Source organism: Mustela nigripes, chromosome 8, assembly GCF_022355385.1.
Source record: "Mustela nigripes isolate SB6536 chromosome 8, MUSNIG.SB6536, whole genome shotgun sequence".
NCBI lineage: Eukaryota > Metazoa > Chordata > Mammalia > Carnivora > Mustelidae > Mustela > Mustela nigripes.
In genome coordinates, this window is record NC_081564.1 from 78,997,379 (window position 1) to 79,009,396 (window position 12,018).

The following is a 12,018-nucleotide window of genomic DNA, read 5'->3' on the forward strand; positions in this document are numbered from 1 at the left end:
CCTGGTACCCTGACCTCCCACCCCCCCGCCACTTCAAACCCCTCAGATTGTTTTTCAGAGTCCATAGTCTCTCATGATTCACCTCCCCTTCCAATTTACCCCAACCCCCTTCTAACTCCCCATGTCCTCCATGCTTTTTGTTATGCTCCACAAATAAGTGAAACCATATGATAATTGACTCTCTCTGCTTGACTTACTTCACTCAGCATAATCTCTTCCAGTCCCGTCTATGTTGCTACAAAAGTTGGGTATTCGTCCTTTCTGATGGAGGCATCATACTCCATAGTGTATATGGACCACATCTTCCTTATCCATTCATCCATTGAAGGGCATCTTGGTTCTTTCCACAGTTTGGCGACTGTGGCCATTGCTGCTATAAACATTGAGGTACAGTTGGCCCTTCTTTTCAGTACATCTGTATCTTTGGGGTAAATACCCAGGAGTGTAATGGCAGGGTCATAGGGAAGTTCTATTTTTAATTTCTTGAGGAATCTCCACACTGTTCTCCAAAGAGGCTGCACCAACTTGCACTCCCACCAACAGTGTAAGAGTGTTCCCCTTTCTCCACATCCTCTCCAACACATTTTGTTTCCGGTCTTGCTAATTTTGGCCATTCTAACTGGTGTAAGGTGATATCTCAATGTAGTTTTAATTTGAATCTCCCTGATGGCTAGTGATGATGAACATTTTTTCATGTGTCTGATAGCCATTTGTATGTCTTTATTGGAGAAGTGTCTGTCCATATCTTCTGCCCATTTTTTGATATGATTGTCTGTTTCATGTGTGTTGAGTTTGAGGAGTTCATTATAGATCCTGGATATCAACCTTTTGTCTGTACTGTCATTTGCAAATATCTTCTCCCATTCCGTGGGTTGCCTCTTTGTTTTCTTGACTGTTTCCTTTGCTGTGCAGAAGCTTTTGATTTTGATGAAGTCCCAAAAGTTCATCTTCGTTTTTGTTTCCTTTGCCTTTGGAGACATAACTTGAAAGAAGTTGCTGTGGCTGATATCGAAGAGATTACTGCCTATCTTCTCCTCTAGGATTCTGATGGATTCCTGTGGATGCCCACTCTCACCACTCTTGTTCAACATATTATTAGAAGTCCCAGCAACAGCAATCAGACAACAAAGGGAAATAAAAGGTATCCAAATTGGTAATGAAGAATTCAAACTCTCTCTCTTTGCAGATGACATGATTCTTTATATGGAAAACCCAAAAGACTCCACCCCCAAACTACTAGAACTCATACAGCAATTCAGCAACGTGGCAGGATACAAAGTCAATGTACAGAAATCAGTGGCTTTCCTATACACTAACAATGAAAATACAGAAATGGAAATTAGAGGATCGATTCCATTTACCATAACACCAAGAACCATAAGATACCTGGGAATGAACCTAACCAAAGAGGTAAAGGATCTGTACTCGAGGAACTACAGAACACTCATGAAAGAAATTGAAGAAGACACAAAAAGATGGAAGACCATTCCATGCTCTTGGATCGGAAGAATAAACATTGTTAAAATGTCTATACTGCCTAGAGAAATCTATACTTTTAATGCTATTCCGATCAAAATTCCACTGGTATTTTTCAAAGAGCTGGAGAAAATAATCCTAAAATTTGTATGGAATCAGAAGAGACCCCGAATAGCTAAGGAAATGTTGAAAAACAAAAATAAAACTGGGGGCATCACGTTACCTGATTTCAAGCTTTACTACAAAGCTGTGATCACCAAGACAGCATGGTACTGGCATAAAAACAGACACATAGACCAGTGGAACAAAGTAGAGAGCCCAGATATGGACCCTAAACTCTATGGTCAAATAATCTTCAACAAAACAGGAAAAAATATACAGTGGAGAAAAGACAGTCTCTTCAATTAATGGTGCTGGGAAAACTGGGCATCTATATGTAGAAGAATGAAACTCGACCATTCTCTTACACTGTACACAAAAACAAACTCAAAATGGATAAAAGCTTTTTATTTTTTTAAAATTATTTATTTATGTATTTGAGAGAGAGGATGAGAGAGAGAGAGAGAGAGAGTGAGCGTGAGATAGGAGAGGATTAGAGTGAGAAACAGACTCTCTGCTGAGAAGGGAGCCTGATGTGGGACTCAATCCTGGGACTCCAGGATCATAACCTGAGCTGAAGGCAGTCGTTTAACCAAGTGAGCCACCCAAGCACCCTGTCTACAGCTTTTTAGAAGATATGACATTCCCATTATTATCTGGTGGGCTACTAAGACCAAACTTCATTGCCCAGAATTCTTATTTATTACGAAATATAGCAAACACATTTTCCCCTGATGCTAGCCCGGGGCCGTCTTGTGGAAGACACAGGCTAAGCTCTGCCCAGGGCATGGGCTGTGTCATTATCCCTCATGCCCATTAGGTGATTGTGACACGTTGTGGCATCTGCTCTCTGAGCATGGTCTCATTGTCAAACAACATGGTCAGTGAAAGGCAAAAATTTCAATATGTCCAAATGGTGGAACAAGTATTCTTTGATTCCATTTTTTTTTTTTTCCTGAAATTTCATGTCCTAATGCAAACACAAGACCCTCTCTTCTAACCTCAGCTGACACTTAGGTGGGTGATACTAAGGTCCCTGTTTTCAAGTATTTTCTAACTTCATCCTAGGGTCCATTCACACATTCAAGCACTTTCCCCAGAAATCAATATGTCCAGCCAAGTCCACATGGCAAGTGGGATGTTTGCAGAAGTTCCTCCTGGGGAGTTAAAGTAAAACATATTTCCGTAAGTAAGGTAGAAGACTTTCCTTCCTTTATTTATTTAATTTATTCTAGCACTGTTTGTGTTTTCAAAAGTGTAGGAAAACAAAAAAGATATACATATATAGATATAGATATAGCTAAGTAGAGAATATACAATATAATTTATATATACATTTATTTCATATAGAAGGGTTTAGGATTCTAATTTTCAGATGCTAATTTGTGACATGTTCAATCATGTTTCAGATATGTCAAAATACAATACATTTGAAATAGTTTATGATTAAAAATGACACTGACAAAATTTCGGTATCAGTAATAATAAAAAAAGGAATTGGTATCTTGGAACCCAAGATATCTGACTCTAATTACTGAGGACACATTCTCCTGTCAGATTATCCTAATTATGCAGTTCACCCTCTGAGGCTGAGAAAAAAGAGAAATGTCTTTGTTGTTGAAAAAACATCCTATAGTAATTTGTTAATTTTACTTCACTATGTGCTTCAAATATGACAAATGAATGTATTTTTATTAGTTGGCCTAGTGCTGCATATTTGCATTTTATATATTTCTGCCTTTATTTATGTATGACTTTTACCATGTATGGTCTAAATGTATTAAAATAATAATTTATGCCATATCTCTTCTTTTTCTATGTTCACTTTGTAGGCATATTTAGACTGTGTTGAAAGATCATATAAACTGAAACCTGAAAATTTAGATTTCAAAAATAATTTGGAAGGAGCCAGGGTTCAGATTAACTTATGGATTGAAAATAAGACAAAGGGTAAGAGACCTAAGACTTCTTTTTATTAATCTCCTCCTTCTTCCCTTCTTCTTCTTTTAGGAATAATTTACATTCAGTGAAATGCTCTTATTTTAAAAAGTATGCTTGGACAGTTTTGGCAAATGTGTATCAAGACACAGAATATGTTGATCATCCTGAAAAGTTCCTTTGTGCCGCCAAGCAACCATTGATTTGATTCTATCATCAGAGGTTAGTTTTGTCTGTTCTAAAATTCTAAATAAATGCAATAATGCAGTATGCACTTTTTTGTGGACTTCTTTTTTCCTTTAGCATGTTATTTTTGAGATCCACTCGGGTTTTTAGATGTAACAATGGCTTGTGCCTTTTTATTGCTGAGTAGAACTCCATGTATGAGTATACCACAGTTTGTTCATCCATTCTCCTGTTGATAGACATCTGAGCTGTTTTCATTTTGGGTTTATGATGAGTAAAGTTGCTGTGAACATTTTTGTAAAAGGCATTTTGTGTACATATATTTTAATTTTTCTTGTGTACTTAATAGTAGAATTGCTATGTCCTAGTCTAGAGACATGTTTAACTTCTTAAAAACTGGCAAATAGTTTCCCAAAGTGGTTGAACAATTTTACATTCTCACCAGCACTATATGAAAGTTTCATGTGCTCCACATCCTCTCCAGTTTTTAGCATTGTGAATATGTTTCATTTAACCACTTCAGTAGGTTTGTAGGAATATCTCATTATGGCCTTAATTCACATTTCTCTGATAACTAATGACATGGGCTATCATTTTTTATATGTTTCTTGGCCCTAATATATCTTTCATTATAAATACTTTTCAGTTGGGTTTTCTTTTGATTGTTAAATTATGGGAACTCTTTACATATTCTGGAGGCAAATAATTTTGTCAGAGGCATATATTGCTAATATTTTCTCCCAGTCTATATCTTGTGTATTTATTTTCTTAATTTTGTGTTTTTGATGAGCAGTTGTTTTTAATTTCAGTGAAGTCCAATTTATCAGCATGTTTCTTTTATGGTTTGTGCTTTCTGTATATTCTCTAAGAAAGTTCTGCTTATCCCAAGGTCACCAAGATATTCTCTCTAGTTTTCTTTTCCATTTATTGTTTTAGTGTTTACATTCAGGTTTATGATCTACCTCAAATTGACTTCTGTGTAGGAGGTGAAATAAGGGTAAAGGCTCTTTCTTTTTTCCATGTGAATAACAAGTGGTTTTAAAATAATTTGTTGACAATCTAAAGACATTTTTTCATTTCATAAAATGAAAACCCATGACAGTTTCTTTTTAATTTCACTACTGAGAAGCAAAAAGGCATAAAAAGAATAAAATTTTTCTTCTGCACTTTCTCTTTTGCTTGATTTGAGCAGAAAGTTGTTTTCAGTTGACAGTGGTGATCTGCAAAACCACCTACACTCCAACCTTCATGTTTTCACTGTATGGTGATGGGAGGAGAAATGTGACAGGAAATCCAGAGCTGAATGGTTAATGTGTTAGTATCTCTAAACCACCTCCTAACTGGGTAACTTAATCATCATGTACATTAATTTTTTTTTAACTTCAAAAGGATTCCTAACTTTTTAAACCGCCTTTCCTATTATTAAATAGTGGTGGTGGTAGGTGAATCCTCATATGACATTTCATCTACATTACAGACTGTTCTGTCTTTCACATTTATAACATCTAGTGTCTCATCTAAAGCCAGTGGGGCTAATTCCTAACTGATGGCTGATTAGGTGTTTCTCTCTCCAGAGGTGAAAAGCAGACCCTCATCACCCAACAGTCTCATGGCACCCCATTACTGATGGCTGGTTAGCACCATAATTGTGCCTTTCAGAAAGACCACACCAAAGCAGTGGCTTTCAGGTTGGATGAGGTAGTCTTGTGTCCTAATTAATTATTCTCTTCAAGATAATCCTCAACAATTTTGCCCTTAAAACATGTTACATTGTTTCTGTCTTTAGGCAGATAATGAATTTCCAAGTGATTGTCCTACCTGCATATTCAACTAAGTGCAATGTTGGATTTATAAAATGTTAAATAGTTAAGCCTTCTTCTAAATTCTCCATGGTATTTTTACCCTATCTGAAAATAGAAACACTATTTTTGGCATTCCAGTTTTAAAATGAAGAAGTGATATAAAACATAGGTCTTTGAAAAGTTTAAAATGGCTTTGGGCTTTGGGTTAAGTTAAATCTTTATTAAAGAATTCTCTAACTGTAAATTGGAAATGAGGCAGATGATGGAGAATAAGGAATTGACACTTTCAGAAATAATGGGCAGGTCATTTGTAAAATGGGTGTGACCTTAAGCAAAGCCAAACTGGGGAACAAGATTCACAAACACAATAGAAGTTTCCAGGTGTGCTGTCTTACTCCTACCTCCAGTCTTCTTTTCTTCAACTTCTTTTCTTAGTGCCCTAAAGGTGTCCAAGATATCAGGCTGAAACCAAAATAAGACATGTCATTTAATAAGAAAGAATGGATTTGTATTTTATAACTCAGTCCCTAAACTATCAAATGTGTGTATTCTCTCAATTGTATTGCCAACAAATGCTTGAAATTGTTGGTCAACTTAAAATTTGTTGTAATCAACTATAATCAGTACAGATTAGTCGCATTTTACTTGGCTCATGGCTGGTTGTTGGTTCACACATTTTTTTTTTTTTTTTAATATTACACATTGACATGTCTTTTGGACCTGCTGCCAACCAACTAAATTGACTTTCACGAACGCACAGGGCCCAAACATACAAACTCAATGTTCAGGCTTTTCCCCGTGCTACCTTCTCTGGTACTTTCCCCTGAGCCGCTAGTGGATGTTTTGCTCCACTCTGTGATGGTGTCTTCTTGCTCCCAGCATTGAAAGGATCTAGCCCCTGCAGCTTTCTTTAAATTCCCCTCTTTCCTCCTTTGCTTCTGCATTTTATGCATCTCTCACATTCACATTGCTCCCAGCTGTTTCTCTCTGGCTACAGACTTCTCATCCTTCCCTTCACTCTTTCTTCATCCCTGGTGGCCAAAATCACTGGTCCGGTGAGACAACAGGCAGGCACTGGCAGCCCATCAGCGGGTAAGAAACCTGGAAAAGAAACCAAGCCATGATTTGCTCAGTATTTCATAGCAACTTGTGTCTATAAGGTCATGAGAACCCAGTTCCCTGGCTTCTCAGTCCACTCTGGCTTGATGTTCAGGTTATTCAGATGTGTTGTGAACATGGCTGAAAATCAAAATCTCATTTCTTATATATGTGAATATATTTCTGCATAAGCAAATGTAGAAATATGATTGCTCTAGACTATGAAGAAAATCAAGACAGACATGGAAAAGACAGGCTTGGTGAGCATATATTTTACACTGGACAAGGGAAAACCTTCCTGATAAGTGAGGTTTGAATTACTGCTCATTAAAAATTATCAATGCTATGTAGTATTATTATTATAGACTTCCTTTCCCATGGTTAGACAATGCATGAATGCTGAATTTGTAGGTGGCAACATTGAATCCTGACCATGGTTTTTGCCACAAACTCACTGCAGGGCTGTGGGATAGTCAGTTAATCTCTCCAAACCTCACATTTTTCACACCATGAAGACGTTACAATAAATGATTCCTACGGTTCCTTTTAGCTCTTAAATTTGATAATATCATAAAATCTCAGTCAAGTGGCATCCAGCTAAAATAAACTATATGATTACACTGTTAGTTCTTTGTGGTGTCCTTCATGTCATATCCTTGACATGAGTCCTAAAATTGGAACATTTTAGAATAATGTTAAGATCTCTGAGAATTAAGCAAATTCTGAAGGACAATCACAGTTGGATGAAATGATCTTAAAGAGGGAATGGGGTACAATTAGTAGGTCTTTGTGGTCAACCAATTCTCTCCTGTTATGGTACATCATATTAATTCATCTCTGTGCATGAGGACAGTCATCCCTGGTTTTGTAAATGAGTATGAGTTGAAGGCAGTATATGGAAGATGTTAATTCCACGCAAGACAAACTTTTTTTTTTTTCTGCTTGAGATTGCATTGGTTGGTGTCTAGTCTGCCTACCTCTTGATAGATTCCAATCCCAAGGCAATCTTAAGGAGACATGGAACACTTAAACCTCCTCCCAACAAGGACAGCTGGAATGAGGAGAAGCCAGAGAAGGTGCCTTGTGGAGAGTGCATGAGGACAGCGGCCCGGTGTGAGGGAGCATGTGGGCTGTCTTACAATATTTCACGGCCCCGTGGAAAAAGGAATGCATAGTGTTCTGTGGCTCCCTAATGAAAATTAAGACAAATAGGTGGGAATTGCAGGGAAGAAGTGGTCAAAATGGGAAGGGCCTTTCTTGCAAGCCGAGCTGGGCAACCACAGAGCCCAGCTGTTTTTATAAAGAGGTGGAACACTGACACAAGGGCTTCTCATGTGGGTGTTGGTTGGTGACACCAATGCTGTGAGAGACATTCCTTGAAGGTCTCTTTCAGGTTTAAGATTATTTCATTCTAATCATTTACGAATGTTGCTTTGATATAAATTCAGCCTCTGTAGATGCCTGACTAATGAGAATGTTGGTTTGGTTGAAGTAGAAAAGTAAATTGGTGATTCTAGAGTTATAATTTATGTCATTAAGACCAGAGGATATCAGGTTCCAAAGGTGTTTAAAAAAAAAAAAAGATTTTCTTTACTTACTTGTCAGAGAGAGAGAGTGAGCGAGAACAGGCTGGGGGCGTGGCAGGCAGAGGGAGAAGCGGACTCCCTACTTAGAAAGGAGCCCGATGCGGGACTCAATCCCAGGAGCCCGAGATCATGACCTGAGTCAAAGTCAGATGCCTAACTGACTGAGCCACGCAGGTGTCCCTCAAGGGTGTCTTTTTAGTGTAGATGACAGGGGTAGACTCTTCTATGGCAGAATCTCCACACCTTAAGGAAGGGAATGAATTTATACTCAAACCACTCTTATTCTTCAAATTAGTTGGATTTTATGAGCTTGAAGAAAACTTTCAGGAGAGTTCCAATTGAAAGATGTAAATCGGGCTTCATAGCAATGTTTTTCTTTCAACTATCTTATGTAGAATATCCAACTCATTCGTCCTTGGGTTGGATTACATTGGTTAAAGAAGTTATAGTATGCCATGAATTGTACTTATGAAAAATTAAGATCAACGCTGCTTCTTTCTTTGGTAGTCTTTGACTCACTCACAAACCTCATTCATAGGGTGCTAAAACTCAGAATGCCTTTTTCCAAAGAAACAATGTTATTCAGTATGATTAGGTCACCACGTGAATTCTTCAAAACTCATTTACCTCATCTGTAGCTGAACTATGGTATTAATGACTGAGCTAACCCTCGCTGGGCATGAGGTATGTGCCTGTCACTCACAGGCATGAATTCGTCTAATTCTCATCGAAACCTTCAAAGGCAGAAATCAGTTTCATCCGTTTTAAAGATGGGAACCTGAGACTTGGGATTAGCCATTCAACACACAGATTTAAAAAAAAGACAGACTGGATTTTCAAATCCAGAAACTCTGATATGAGACCCCAGGCCTTGACCATGATCGGCCCTGCCCTATTTACTGGTTTGTGTTGTAAGGGCCTCGATGGTAGAAAATGAAGCAGACAGGAACAGAAGGGAGTCCTTTCCCTCATGTGGGAATGGACATAGTTTAGAATAAAATTTATAGAAGATTTTCAAGTCGATAAAGAAGTTTCAGACTTGAAATCATTTCATAGGCAAGTGTGCTTTATTTTATGCTCATTCTCTTTTCTGTGTTTATCTCCAGTTCTCTCTCTCTGTATTTGATAGAGAGAGACACAGTGAGAAAGGAAACACAAGCAGGGGGAGTGGAAGAGGAAGAAGCAGGCTTCCCACTGATCAGGAAGCCTGATGCGGGGCTCGATTCCAGGACCCTGGGATCATGGCCTGAGCCAAAGGTAGAGGCTTAAGGACTGAGCCACCCAGGCGCCTTGTGTTTATCTCCAGTTCTTAACTTCGACTTCCTCTTCTTCCTGCTCTTCGTTCTTCTGGCCTAAATTAGGTGCTCATTGACTCAAATCCCTCTCCAGGGAACCTTGAGAATGGACTGCAAAGAGCCCTGGATTTGGTGTCAGCCTATCTCAGCGGGGGATGAAGAAGCTGACAGGCTTGTGGGAAGCATCCCACGGTCAGGACTCAGTCTCTTTCCTGTGCAGAATGCACTTTCCAAGTCAGCCCCCTTCACTAGGCTGCAAGCAGATTAAGAATTCACAACCAAGGAAGGGCTTGATAAGTTGTTTACTTTAAAATTACAGAGGCATCTGGGTGCCTCAGTCGATTAAGTGCCCGAATCTTGATTTCAGCTCAGGTCATGATCTCAGGGTCCTGGGATCGAGCCCTGCCTCGGGCTCCGTGCTGAGCAGGAAGTCTGCTTGAGGATTCCTTCTTTCTACCCCTCCCACACATGTGCTCTCTCTCTCTCTCTCTCTCTCAAATAAATCAATCTTAAAAAAAAAAAAATCAATCAATCTTAAAAAAGGTAAGATTACATGCTCCCAAAATGCACAGCTGTCTGGAGCCCTGTACAAGGGCTCTTGGGTCCTCCCTTCCTTTGATGTGTCTCTCCTATACTCCCTCTCTGGTTTCTCCCTTTTATGGGACAATTTTGCTCCTTCTTCATGTCTACAGGCTTGATGATCTAATGACAATTCCTTACTTACCTTTGTGGTGTCATTTTGTAGTCATTCTGCATTTCTAGTTTTATCTGGTGAGAGAGATTCAGAGACATAGTTTTGAGAGTTTTTCTCAGATTTTTAGAATGTGAATTGTATCTCTACTTTTAAGTGAGTTGGGGACACATCCCCACTCATAACGAGTCCAATCCCTTTGCTCATGTCAGAACATTGCTTTTTAAATTTACCACTTAATTTTTAAGTTTTACCACTTAAATTTAAATTTATTGATATAATAACTCTAATATTAACCACTTCCCTTAACTCATTTGATTGGTAACTTGTATCAGGTGAATCATTCCAGTGATGGTGATGCATTATAATAAGATTATTTCCCAATATCCACTACCTACAATTTAGATTTTAATTGCTTTAGGTTGGATATAGCAATTATATTTTGACAGGACTGAATAAAAATTCTATAATGTATAACCACAGAGGAAATATTGATGATGTTGTACTATTAAAAATTTACTAGTTGCTTAGAGTGTCTTCCATTGAGTCACTTTGCACACCCTATGTAGGTTGGTACACCCTAATAACATAGACCAGAATTTGTTTAAATACCTTCCATTGTATGATGACATGTGAGTCATCATAGTTTCCAAACTAAGTGCTGTCAGCAGCAGCCAAAACGGTATGAGAAGACAATTAATGCTGGACAAGATGAGGAAGTAAAATATAAAAGGTGGGGAACTAGGACAACATATATAGTAACATACAGGAATATTCTAGAATGATAGCTTTGGGAATTGGTGGCTTTGTACTAAAGGGGTCTTTTCATCGTAATGCTGGGGATTTTTCTTCTTTTTTAAAGCTGTGTGTCCATGTGCCTCATCAGTTATACAGGGGGGAAAAAAAGGAAAGGAAAGGGGAAAAAACATAATTGGAGAAAGTGGGACTCACATAGTTTTGTGAACTATTTTCTACAAAAAAAAAAAAAACAAACCCAAAAACATTCTATGAGTCTAACCTTTATTTCATACAGAATGTATAGAAGCTGTGGACTAAACCATTGCATCTCTAATGCAACTGAAACAAACAAGTCCTCCTCCCCAAGGCTTTTGCTCGCCAGGGGACATGCTTCCAGAGGGTGTAGCAGCCAAGTCTCAGAAGGGAGCTCTTTTAGGAATGCCAACCCTGGCTCTCCTGACAAATAGATGCCTTTTTTTTTTTAATATGGTGACTTTGGCTCCAGACATTATTGAGTGGAACCAATAATTAATAATTAATAAATTAATGAATTAATAATTAATAATTAATATAGTTATTATAGTTATTAATAAAAAGAAGATATAACTAAATAATTTTAGTGTTTCTCTCATAAATGAATTTGCTAGATGCACGGATTTGTCTGTCAATGATTCCACTGATTCCAATGATTCCTTGGGTTCTATCATCAGGTACCTGAGCAGATGCCCTGCTTCATCAGTATTTTTTTTCTTCAAAAATTCAAACCATTTCGAGTTTTTTTCCCCTAGACTTGGATTTCCATATTGATTGGATAAGTGTGGGGCTATAGTTGTGTCGTTACTGTCCACTCATTATCTTATCCCTCAAATCCCTCTGCCTTCTCCCTCCAAACCACATCAATTCACTCCTCACACACACACACTTGCATACACTTTGTTTCATGAGATTCTTCTGCCATTTTCTGCTCTTTCATTTTTATTGTTAGCCATGTTTCTTTCTGCTTTTCCCTTGGGGAAGTAAATTTCTATGGGTCTACTAGAATGTCACTAATTCCCTTATAGAGTTATCTTCCTCCCCAAACTGATACTAAATAATGCCAAACACATGAG